Source organism: Strigops habroptila, chromosome 15 (genome assembly GCF_004027225.2).
Source record: "Strigops habroptila isolate Jane chromosome 15, bStrHab1.2.pri, whole genome shotgun sequence".
NCBI lineage: Eukaryota > Metazoa > Chordata > Aves > Psittaciformes > Psittacidae > Strigops > Strigops habroptila.
Genome location: NC_044291.2, coordinates 2,901,678 through 2,915,293, shown reverse-complemented (window position 1 = coordinate 2,915,293; position 13,616 = coordinate 2,901,678). Strand labels below are relative to the sequence as shown.

Below are 13,616 nucleotides of genomic sequence, written 5' to 3'. Positions count from 1 at the left end.
GAAACTTCAGGTAAAAAAGATTTGGCATGAGCAAAATGGAAGGTAAAATGTAAAGGTCAACTGATAAGCTAGGATTTTTGCTGCGTAAATCTGCTCTTATCAATAATTCACTATTCATGTTCTACAAAGACTCTGTCTTTACATTTTTTAATTAGCCCTTACAGTTTCACAAAGATAATTAAAACAAAGGGAAATATTCATCTCTGTGCTTGGAGTCCTTATGTCATAATTTACTATGCATTTTTCCAACAGATTTGGCAAAGGTAACCTCTATTTTGATACATCAATCTCAAACAAAGGTGGACTCTGATGCAATTTTTCACTGTTCATTTCCCTGAATCTTTTGGGATATAAAGAATCGTGAACAAATACTTAACAGTCTGATCAATAATCATTGACCGTGTGGAGCCCCTCGTACCCTAACAAGCACAGCTTGATCATGTATATTTGATCACTGTAAAATTTCAAAGCACCTTGCTACAGCAGAGCAAGTCTTTCTAGGGTATCTTTTTGTTGTTTCATAAAGTACATATTTCCCCATGATTTAGCTTTATCATTAATGGAAACTTATTGCACATAGATTTGATGACGCTCAAGATCTGGCATTTCAATGTTATATATCCATAGTATTTCATATCAATGGCAAATATAAACCACTATCCTAACATTTTAGGACAGGAAACTCTGGATGTGCCTATAGATTCAATGGACCCCAGAGTGCAAATCTAAAAAGCCCTATCGTTATAAATCTTGCATTCCTGTTAAGTGTTGGCATGCACATTACACTGAGGTGTGTTAAGTTTATTTTAGTGGAAAAATTGTAGTAAAACCCTTTCCCTTGATATCTTTTTAAATATATGGTCACATATGTATAAAATAAAAAATAGGCAGGTTCACAGCTGTGTTAGCCCTCAGCCTTCTTAATATCATGTAAAGAGATAAAGGTCTAAGTAAAAAAATATTTACAGTGTAAAATGTCTTTGCAGAACTTTATTATTGTTAGTAATTCCACATCCAGTGCTTTTCATACAGGAATTGCAGATTATCATTAAAATATAACATTGATGCTGCATTTGTATAGCTGCCTTTTCTGCTTATAATCATAATGTTTATTCTAACTTTCTGGGCTTATTATTTTAGACAGATATCAGTTTAATTAGCTTAAGCTGTCATACTCTAATAAATACAGACGGGTTGCCTGGTTCGGGAGGAGGAAGGTGGCTGCAGATTTCAGAGGCAGAGACAGTTAATGCTTTGTACATTATCATGTAAACAGCAAAAGGACAAAAATAATTACCTGATAAACTTTCCATTTCTGGCTCTCCCCTATATGCTTTCTGAGCAATTTTTCTATAGAAAATCCATTCAAATTAGGCAAGTCCTCTAAATATCTGCAGCATCTGCTGGTTCAGACACCTTCCTTTATGCAGAGTACCATTTTCATATGATAATACATGTAATATGATATAGAATGACAGAATGCATGACAGTTGCCCATAATACATAGAAAGTCACTCAAAGGACAGAAGCGACATTTGGATAATTAGCATCCATTGGGCAGTCAATCATGCGAATAGAAAAAACTGAACAAAACCCACAATGGAGTTAGAAAACAAAAGGGACCCTAGCCAGTCTCAGGATTAACTGCTCTAAAGCGATCTAAATGCTTTTGTATCTAAAGAACTGAGGCTCCCAGGGCTGCCCTGTTCCCCTCTAGATACCCAGGGAACTAATTGTGGCGATCAAAGTTAAAGCATTCTCTCTTCTTTATAGACTGCTAAATACACAGAAAAATTATTTCGCCATTCGTGTTCATTAAACTATTTTAGAGTTAAAAAACTGATGCCATGTTCTTTTGCCAAGTGCAATGAGCTAGAGTATTGAGATTGTCCTGCTTTTATGGGAACACAACAGCCCATTTAATTTAAAGTCTGCCTTTGTCTGATTAATATGATTTTGCTGTTGTCCAGTCTGCTATCTCTTTCTTTTTGGATAACGAAGGCAATTGTCATTAAAAACTCTGTGTGAGAAAAACCTGAAAACAGCCAGGAATAATAATGATAATAACAAAGCCCATTAACAAAATCAAGCAGGAAAGGTCTCACAATTTCTTAGTAACTACCACTTTATAAAATAGATAAAATATTTTTTCACTCAATATATGCAGCTCAGAACATTTCCTTCCCCCAGATTAGTTGGAAGATGAGGGCAGCCTCCTTTAAAGCTCCATCTAACAGAAGAGAGAGAGAAAGAGAAGAGATACAGAGAAAGCCCCAGGATGTGGAAAGTCATGAAAATACCTACCCTGGAGACAGTATTCCCATAGGATCCTTTTCATACAAATTCCAACTTGCCTAATGCCCTTAATGAATGAAATAAAGAGAGAATTCAGAAAGGCCCATGCTGATGGCTCCTGCTGGAAAGTGTGTGGTTTAAGGCATAGCTGCAGCAGTTCTGGGAGGGAATCGGCTCCGGTCCCCATCAGCCAAGCAGACAGGAATCACTGGGGTGAAATCTTCCCCCTCGCACATTTGCAATTGACTTGAAATAACATCACGACACCTTTGGATAATTGACGCCTTCTTACCTTTCGTTGTCCTTTGTAATTAATATTTGTAGATCTAGAGGTTTCTCCCAGCCACAGATAACAGGAAGGTGGAAGGGGTGGGGAGAGAGAGTACGTGTGTGTGTGCGCGTGAGTGTGTGCGAGAGAGACAGAGAGAGAGGAAAAGAGAGAAGCAGAGAGAGGGTTTGGTTGTGTGTCTCTGTTTGGAGAATGGTGTGTTGGTGTATTTGTGTGGATGTGTATTTGGGGCTTTGTAAACCTCTGGAGTTCTAAAGGCAAGACAGAAAGTGAGAAGCAGGATGAGCTGGCTCTCCCTTGTCAGTCCTTACAGAGTTTCAGCAGCAGTGACCTTCAACCCTTTAGCTCTGTGTCAGCCTCAACTTGAGCCCCCTTGCCCAGCTGCTGTGCCAGCGTCAAAATGCAGAGCAGGAAAAAGGGACAGCAGAGGTAAGGAGGCAGAGAGAGATTGAGATCAGAAGGGCTTTTCGCCCAGTCAAATGGGCCTCTGGTGACAAATCAATCACGGCCTGTTCAAACCAATGATGCTGCCAGTCTTCAGCTCACCAACCCCTCCACAACCTCCCCCAGCTCTTCTGGTTCTTCGACATGACACTCAGCTGATGGCTGGGGCTCCAGTCAGAGCGGGGCTGCTTTTTACAGGTTGATTCGGTCATTAGCATCATCGCTTCTCTATCCCTCTCTTGCTCTGCCTGTACCCACCACCTATTTATTTATTACATATTGAAAGCTAGTATTACAGGAGGGATTGTGACACACCGAAACATGAGCAAATAAGTTTGTGTTCTGCCTTGTTAAACGTACCCAGATTTATTTATTTATTTGATTTTACACACTTAGGAAGAGCTACCTGTTTTAATGTAATTAGTAGATCTGATCAGGGACAAAGAAAGGAGGCCTTAGAAGATCCTCCCTCCACCTCCTCCTTCCCCTTATGTATTTTACACTAGTAAAACTGGACTCAGTAATTTTTTTTCTGCTACACCCATAGGACAGGAATTATTTTTCAATTATCTTATTTTTTGCAGACATTTCTTCAAATACAATTTTTAAGTCCCTTTTAAAGCTGAGGCAGATCCTGGGCTGGAACAAATTTGCATCACCACAGAAATTCCTGTATTTCAAGAAGTGTGTAGTGATGAAGTCCTAACTAAGGCAGACAAACAAACCAAAAATTGTTTTAATTGGAATATCTGAAAAATGTTTTAAAGCAGTTAAACAGTCATATAAGAAGAGTGCTTAAAAGTTTAGGAAAAACAAAATACTCTCTTGCAGGTTTTGTGATCTTAGTAATTGCATTCTCTGTTTCTCCCTCTCTTCTCTCCTACTCCCCCCCCCAATCCCTAATACAAAGAGGGAAAAAAAGGTCAAAATAAGGTCTTAAAAGAGTATATATTGCTCTTAGTCTTCTCCAGCCTTAATCCCTGGAATAAGATCCTCCTAAATTACAAAAAAAAAAATAAATAATATTGCACATTATGAAAAAGGGAGAAGTCCCTCCTCGTCCTCTCTCATCTCTAGTGCCAGCCTTTTAGCTTAGAGATATCTTGTCTATATGGTCAAGCACATCAGGGTACATTTTTACTAACAAGTTTACATGTTGGCCACCTGAGAGCAACTGGCCAGTCTAGCAGTGTGATGGGAAGGAATGATGATGGAGATGTGTAGAATGGGGAGCCGAACTCTTCCAGGCTCTGTAAAGAGAGCTTGGGCAAGACACAGCAGCATCAAAAATATAGCACAATATACTAAAAAATGTCTCTCCTCTCTCCTTTCTAATGTGACTGAACTCTGGGAAACTGAAGTGAAGTGCATTGCAGATAGTAGTATGGGGTGTTGAACAGCCTGTAGCTGGAGAGTGCGTCAGTCTTTATCTTCAAAGCTGTCCTGTCAAATACAAGGTCTTTTAAACATCAGAGGGATAAAGTTTCTGATTCTGAAGGGTTCGTTTTCCTCTTGGTTTTCCTCAATCAGAAGTTAAGCCCATACGACCCCCACGGTAAGCTGGCTCCAGGATTGCTGCCCTGCTACTTGCCCCATGATTTGGGGATGCTTGTATAGAGCAATCTTGACTTGCTCACTGTTTGTCGAGTTCAGACTTCTTCATGTTAATTCTTTCTCCCATCTTACATATCTTGAGGCTTCTGCTGTGTGGCAGTGAATTGAATCTTATGAACGTAAAGGAAAATTGTGGCTGGGACTTGGAGAATATTCATCTGTTGCAGAAAATGCTGAAGTCTGAACATGGGAGAATTGAACTAATGAGTTTTTTCCTCATTTCAGTCTGTCTCTTTTTTAGCCACCTTAATTGCAGTGTTTCCTGACAAAATAATCTTAGCTCCTACAAAAATTTAAATGTGCACCTTCATTTCATTGCTTGTACGTCCTTCTACTGACATAATAAAAGAAATTAGGATGATTTACAAAATAATGTGCCTTTCTGTCATCTTATTGTCAATAAATAAGTGCTACACCTAAATCTAGTTGATTTCTAAAATGAAAATTCATTACATTTCTGGAAACTTGAACTATCAGCTCCATGCATTTTAATTAGATCGTCTGTTTTTTCATTTATTACTAATACAGTCCTCTTAACTATGATTTATTTGTTAAACAAAGTGCCATAATCCGTCACTTATTCATCTTAATTTCAGCAAAATTAAAGTAGTCGCTGTTATATTACACCTAATTGCACTTGCAATGAAAAGAACGGAGATGTTAATCAAAATAAATTGAAGATAAACAATAAAATCATTAAATCTTTGCTGCAGTAAGTGTAACTAATCAGTTTTGACTTGAAGCGACCGAACACAAATAATGAATCTGTCAGTGAAGACGCGCTCATTAAATACAGCCCCGTCCGCTTGGGTCCTGCCGGCAGCGGTAACACACAGCCCTGTGCAACCCTCCAGTGCCTCCCCGCTATTAGGGGAAGCGAGGGGGGAAGAGGAAATTGTGCACCGTCTGCAGGACTAATGTATCTATATATTGCACTTTGATTAAGCCAAGATGCCAATGCCACAGGTATGCAGTAACTCCAGTAACCGCTGTGCCAGGAACAGGGAAAGACTATTTGTTTTATTCAGCAACCAGCAGGTCAGAGATTAGAAAAAGAGGGAAAAGGGAAATAAAGCCCAGAAATTCAGAGTTATGAAGCACTTGGTTTTAAAAGTTATTAGAAGTATTAGTTTCACAGTAGATCAGTGAAGTTGGTGTTGTGTTAAATAAAGTATTTTAAATAATATATGTTAAATAATATGTTTCGCACTAGTACGAGGTACTGATTATAGTCCTTTCCTATACCCACAGAGTAAGGACAATGCTTGGATTAGTAATAAAAGCTGTTCATATACTCATTGTCTTTCCACCATTTACCACTTCCAACCTTACCAGCTTATTACAAGGGAAGAAATGGGCACTCCACTTATTTCCAAATACATTGTTACGCTGGCAAGGAGTCCTGTATATGAGCAGCCTGGTGAGCAGAGCTGAGCAATCCACACTTTCGACTGCAGCTTTTAAATTGTTTACTTAATTATTTCAGTTTCCCCAACGGAGTGTTTGTGAGGAGTCGTTGGTGAGCATGAATTTACATGGCAAGAAGCAGTTTTTTTAAGACTACTTTCGAGTGCAGGTTTTCATCTGCTCTGAGACAGCAGGTAGCTGCAGATAGAAAACACAAGCAGTGGACCCAATTCTGTGGTCCTTAGGTTGAGTTAGACTGAACCACGTCATTATTTTCTTGAGCAGCGTTATCAGTTTCTAAACTGAAGATCACGTTTTGTATTTTTGTTTCCTCCCCTGTGTTATATCAATAATTCTATTTATTTACAAATCTTACTGTCCTTTATCTTAACCATTTATTAAACAATATCATTCAGCTTAAAATGTTGATCAGCACAAATGATGTCTGCCTTGCTCTTGGAATCACAACTTAAGCAAGCAACATTATACAATGCTAATGCTTTCTACTGTATCTTAACAGCTGCCAGTCCAAAGGATATAGTGATATTGTAGCAGTTAATGTGCTCTAGCTCAAGCATATCAGAAAATTACACATATTTTTCAGTTTACTTTTTATTATCTACGGATAAGAAGCAGGCAAGAAAACCCGGTGCCCTCTGAGCAGGAAGCTAATTTCAGCTCAGTTTTCTTCTTTCTTTCTCTGTGTATAGTTCATATTTAGGTCATCCCAAAAGAAAATGATTGTGGGACAACAAGGTTTCACAGCCAGAATTAGGGTTGGATGATTTCCTGGCAAGTTTTCCCCCTTTGTTTCTCTCATGTTAATGTGATTCAATTTCTATGACTAAGTAAATTTTTATTTTATTTTTTAAATAAAAAATCTAGCTGATGGACCTTATATTTAGTTTCTGTTCTGCATCTTTCCAGCATTTATAGTGCTTAACCTGGGACTCAACATGTCTCGAGGCACTCATTTAGAATGATTTATATGGGCTTTGCTAGATCAGTGGCAGATGGGTAATTCTAGAAATTAAATATTACCTGTTTTTTACTGATATAACTATAAGCACTTAACAGAAGTAGTAAATATTGCTATTCCTAACTTATAGATAAGGTAATAAAAAACCAGACTGAAAAGTGGCTGGCAGAATAGAAGCCAGGTAATGATAAAACATTAACAAAAGGATGGACCTGATCCTTCATTAGTCAGAAATTCTTATTGACTTCAGCCAAAATCTACCTCGAAAATGATACAGGGCTGGGGAGCTGTATAGTGGCCTGTGTAAAGTTAATCTGAGAATCTTATCCCAGTTGCTTTCAGCTGGTCTCTAAAAAAAATTCACCAATACAAGTGGCACTAATTGGACCCCATGTTGGGAGACTTCGCAGAGGAGCTTACAATTGAATGGGCCTTGGAAACTGAACTCCCTCTCCTATCTAGATGTGGCTCCTCGGGGTCACAGTTAAAGCACACCAGGGGGTCAATGCAGAAGAAGGTTGCTTGTTCTTTACTTGTGCTTTACCTTTTCTGAAGCTAGAACACTTCAATATTCAGGCTTCTCAATGCATTGCTTTCTGCTTGCTCAATATTTTAACTACCCTTTGGGTTTATTTTCTTTCTTTTTTGGACTTTATTCAAGCAAAATATATTTTCAAAACAGAAGCACTAATCATACATGTTTAGGAACCCAAATGACATTCAGTATGTGCACAGTTATCAGGAAAATAGTGTGGACAGCCTGCAGAGGAAGAAAGATTGAAGGAATTCTCTTTAGCCCCATTCTGAACAGCAGTGGATGGTTAGGTATCTATGAAGATGTTTCAAGTAGACAAGGTGAGATTTCAGTTTGAATAGAAGGAGACAGGTTTGGAATAAATAAGTGGATGTGACAGTTGGCAATATAGGGATGATAGCTGAATCTGTGTTTGACAATGAGATTACACCAAAATAAGATTTGGTTGGAAGGGAGAGAAGGCAGCAAAAATACAGCTCTGCTAAATACCTTCAGAAAGTTGGAGATGTGATGTCAGGATAAAGGATAAGTGAAGAAATTATTAGAGATGCAACAGAAGAACCATGAAAGGACAGGATCAGGGAAATCAAGAGGGACAAGATGTCAAAAACTAGAATTCTGTCAACAATTCTGAATGATGAAATGGAAAGGGAGGATGAAAATGGAATAGTAGTTCTCAGCTTTATTAGAGAAGAAGTCTATGCTATATATAGGTCAGACTAACTCAGGTATTCAGCGATTGTAGTGATAGTTTGTATGCAAGTATGTAAAATAATCATTCCAGGTATATAACCCCCCCTCCCACAGACAGACACATTTCTTTTTTTAGGCATGAACTCATGCACACCAACTTGATGGCTAACCAGTGGTTTAATATAGCAGCACAGTATCTATTACTTAAACTCTGACAGAAGGTAGCAAAGGAAGCTCTCAAGCCATTGGAGAGAAAAATGTGCTTTCAGAGAGGGATTAATGCCACTCATTTTAAGGTAAGATCACAGGCCATGTAGGTTGTCTGCTTCTTTCTGCTACTAGCAGAAAGTCAACCAGCCTAGACTGCTCTGCTCTTCACTACTGCAAACCTGCAGGTGAGGTTAATCCTAGACACTGCTGGCATAGGCATCCCTCAGATTGTTCACACTAAGTAATATAATCAGATATATTCTGATTATGAATATAAATGTCTAGCTATTTTAGATTTTGTAATAAACTTTTGGAGCTCACGACATCTGTGGCAGAGAATTCATGGGCTATTTTTAAGTTGTACTAAAAAAGAACTGCAAACAATTCTCTATCATTTGCTTCCACTCGGACTGGGCAAGCAATTGCTTTTGCATTGGGAAGAGAAAGCACTGGTCTATAGGATGTGTTTCTGTCAGGTTACACAGCTGTAGCACATCTACTCACGTAAGTTTTCTCTGTGAATGAATCTAAACTTCACATATCAACTGGAAATACGTGTTTAATAGCTCAATTAATTGTGTCTCTAGCATATCTATGATAATGTTTATACCCGTTGTATCTTTTTCAGACTGGGAGGGTGAGAACTGAGTCCAATATTAGGGAAGAAACAGTTTTTAGCTGGAAAAGGAGTAAATTTTAAAACATTCGGATAGCTTTGTAGGTATATTGGAAGCCACTATTTGGGGGGCTGGAGAAGGATGTTCTTTCAGAAGGTTTCTCAATTCTGATCATATCATCCTAATCTAAGTGATGTGTAATTTTATTTTAACTGGTTTTTATTGCTGATGTGTATGGATTTCTGTGTTGACATTTCCTGAACTACCCTTCATACCTCTTAGAGGACAAATACTCTCTACTTTAGTATCCACACTGATTTTAACCAGATCGTATATTCTTGTTGGTAGTTCAGAAATTTCTTTCTTAAATCCCCTCAGAATTTATTGATTGACTTTCCAGTCCTAGGAGTGTGTTTTTATTTAATTTGCGAATTTGTTCCAGCACATCTTTTAATTCCTGTGTTTGACAAAACCTCCTCTGTATTACCTAACAGGAGGAAACTTGGTATATGTGTTCTCTCAAAATTCTATGTAGAAATGCTAATGCAAAAAAGTCATTTACCTTCATTTCAGTGTCTCTGTGTTCTCATTAGCTTTCTTACTTTTCTACCGAATAGCCCACTGGACTTATAAAATCTCTTGCAGGCTTGCTGCTTCTTAATACTTGAGAAAATCTTGTTTTCATGTCAGGCTATCTGCTCCTCAAATCCTTTGTCATCCTTCTAATCTCCACTGTGTATCTTAGCCACTGTATTTTATCCCTATTGACTTCACAAGTTAAAATTCTACCTTCAGAAAAATATGTGTTTGACTACACTAACTTCTTGAACCTTCCTGTAGCCCTATCACTCATTTTCGCTTGTCAGCTTCCTTTTTTGTTTAGGATTACGCGTGCCTTCTGTTACACTGTTATGGTTGCTCAAGTAGCCTCCATGCTGAGTCTAAGGATTTTAATTTCCTCACTTTTGACTTTAGGGTCTTTTTAACTAGCTTCCTCATTTTTTGTACAATCTCTCCCCTGAGGATGTTGAAGTTAATTATATTGTGGTCACTACTACTTAGTGGTTCAACTTTACTTACTTTATAAACCAACTCCTGTGTATTACTTAAGAGGCTTTTCTTGACTTAGTTCTTTATAGCTCTAAGATTAAAACAACTAACATATGTATCAAAACATTTTTTTAATATCTTAGCAGAACTAACTGGAAAGTCTAGAAAAAGGCATGTACTTACAGGGAATTAATAACAAGGACCAAGAGCATTGCTATGACACTGGTGAAATGCAACCTAGTCTTCATTAACTCTAAGACTAGAACAAATAAAACCAATAAATAATGGCTTCATTTAGAGGTAGAGGTATAGGAGCATACTGACATCCTCACCATATAATTTTAGATACCACAAAGGAGTTAAAACTAGATTCCAAAGAGCATTTCCAGCAGGATGTTATCTCCATTGTAGAGAAAGGGAACATATTTGCTGGTTTGCAGTAAAGTTCCTCCACTGAATATGGAAGAGGTTGGTATTTCCTAGCTCATGGTATTACCTCATTACATCTTGATGTTGTATAGTAGCAGTACTTACATAAATAAAACTGACTTATTTATGAATATAACATGAGGTGACATTTAGAGATGTACACTTTGGCTTGTGGTTTTAGTCATTTTGTGGTGGGTTTTTTTGGTTGTTTGTTGTTTGGTTTTGGTTTGGTTTTTTTCCCCCAATATGGAATGGAATCATTAGCATCAGAGAACTGACCAAAGTAACATCTAGAACTAAAGCAGCACTCATACTTTTCTTAAATCTGCAGTCTGTCAAAATAATGCTACGTGATTTAGAAGTAAACAACAGACACTACTCAATGACAATAAGCAGATAATCCTCTAGTTAGCCAGGAACCCCTAAATTCTTAATGAAATGAGTAGGCTTCTTCCCCAACCAGGTATTGGACATGAGACATATCTTATTTGAACTTCTCCGACAAAAGGAGAGTACAAACATGAATGGACAGGTCTGGAACTTACTTACCCTTGTGTCAGTCAGGGGTAACATTACTGATGTCTTCAGAACATCATTGCAGGAAAATCAGTAAACGAAATTTGCGGGCCATCAACTCCATTTTACACATGCAAGTTCAGAACAGCTACTGGCTGTCTAGCACAAGCTGTTGCCAGAAAGGTGAGTTAGAATGTCGTGCTTCAGCAATTATATGGAATTACACTAATATAAAGATTCAGGAGCCTGATATTTAATCACTGTTACACTGTTGAAGATTGTAGTCATTTGAATATTTGATCAATTTTCCACATAGCAATATGAATTAGATCTTGATTTTAACATGATGTAGTTCAATTTTGATATAAGCATGTACTTTCCCATTGTTAAAACAACCAGCTGACATCCCAGAAGTGCTATTTGGTGTTTTCTTAATAACAATTTAAAAATAATAGCTTATGACAACATGTTGTCTGATGATATCTTAATAAGTAGTGGCCCATCAATAGTTATCATGTTACCCCATCCTATGGCAGAAAGGATAAAGAGATTGCCAGTAGAAGGGCAGTGAAGCTGACACTGCCAGTGGTCTTCTGGTCTATGGTGATTGTAGTGATTATATTTGAAGCCTGACTCAAAACATGTTTTATTTTTATACGAAAAAGTTGTGGTAATTGCTCCTGAAAACTCAAGATGGACAAACCTGAAAAAAAATTCAGATCATATCAACAATGTGAGATGGGAAAAACTGAGGAAAATCATAGAGCTTACACCAATACTTCATGCCAAGGTTTTATTGGTTTTATTTCTAAAACGAGTGCAACAAAATATAAAACAATGTTTTAAATAATAAACATTACCAAGTTCAAAACAGTTCCTTCCTTCCTTCCTGAGCAGTCTACTATACAAGAGTTTAGTATTATATAAAGTAAGTAACTCCCTCTGCTCCAACAACTTCTGTCTTGCTGTTCTGGATTTCTCCTAAGTATCCTTGTTCTTCCAGGCTCATTAGTAACTTACAGGGACTTGAATGTAGCAGTCCGATTTACACCAGTGATCTTATTCCTTTGAGCACAGGAGGGTTATCCCTTCTGTGACAAAGGCTATCACAGATATGAATAACTATTTTCATAGTGGGCTTTTTTTTGTGGTGTGTAGAATCACACCATCATAGATTTTGCCTTATAAATCTGACTTTGCTTTACAAAGCAATAACAGTACAGTCCACACTCTGCCATCACAGCAAGGTGAAGAGAGTAACTTAGGTCAGTTGCTTCTTTATTATTGGTAGATGAAACAGTGTCTTCAACAGCTTCAGAGCAAGAACCAGCTAGGCAGCGTGTTTTCACTATGAAGGCAGTGCCATCTGGAGAAGCCATTGCAAGAGGCTTTTTGCTAGATGCAAGGAAGGACATACAAGCCACAGAGTAAAGCAAACCACTGAGTAGGTAACCTACTATTACCACCTACTGTTATTTTAAAGCTGCTTGGGTGAAAATTTGGAGATTGAAATATGTATGAGACATTACTGGGGAACAAAAATAGAGTTCTGTTAGCTCTGGTAGATGGCAGGAAGAGGAGGATAAACACCGCAAAGCCAATTTCATCTAGTTGGAACTGTATTAAAACAAAGTCAGGACAAACACTGCAGAATCTTGGATGTCTCTTGGCCAAGACAGGCACGTAGTGCTTTCAGAAGATGTGATTGTTTCTGCTGTTTGACACAGTATTAAGTGTTCTCTTTGAAGAAGTGCACATTTGATAGGGGCAACTTGCAGAGGCCCAATGTGGAGGTGTTTCCTCCACTGGAAGTTCTGGGTTTAGTTGTATTCTTTATTTAATCTACAGAATCATGCTTTTTGAATGATACTTAATAAAATTATTGTTATTCATCATAGCTTTCCTCACCTTCTTCTCTAACTTTTTTCTTTAATCCATCTCCTGGTATCTTTGGTAACATACATACACGTATGTTCATGGCCCAGCTTGATGTGTGGGTGTTTGTCACGATCACTATGGGAAGTGATGCAAACAATGGAAATAACTGAAGAGGAAAAGACTTTCTGACAGAAAAATCACTGCACAGTTAAAGACAAAGAACAGAGAGTTCTGGCAGATGTTTTGCTACTTTCACCAAAAAACTAATTAACCACTTTTTGTTAATCATAAGAAATTCTCATGCGGGAAGATGTAGCACGTGAGAGACAGTAGCACAAGGAAATGTTTGCCATATTTAGATCTCCTTTCAATAAAAACATAAAGAGGTCATTTCAGGTCAATCATCCTGGGCTCTTTTCTTTAGGTGAATGAGTCTCCAGCATGGCTCTTTATATTAAAGGATTTCACGGGCCTGAGTTATAGCTATTGGAATAATCACAGGTATCAGAAATAAGAATAGTTATTTCTTATTTCTTTGTGAATGGAGAATGGAAAGGTCATTCAGTGTATGGTACTTCAAACACTTAAAAGAGAAGGTATTTTACTGCTTATTTAGCTTTTTAAAGGAAGCCTACAGAGGGTGGAAGCAAGGACAGGTAG

General features: G+C 37.8%; 1 protein-coding gene across 1 annotated transcript in view; it reads right to left on the bottom strand.

The window, feature by feature from the left end:
- Window positions 1-2,711, bottom strand: part of LHX2 (LIM homeobox 2) — a 33,986-nt gene extending 31,275 nt beyond the window's left edge. Inside the window, exon 1 of the mRNA XM_030507256.2 lies at window positions 2,588-2,711. The gene's annotated coding sequence lies outside the window, so the exon portion shown is untranslated. The remainder of the gene's footprint in view (window positions 1-2,587) is intronic.
- Between the last annotated feature and the right edge of the window lie 10,905 nt (window positions 2,712-13,616).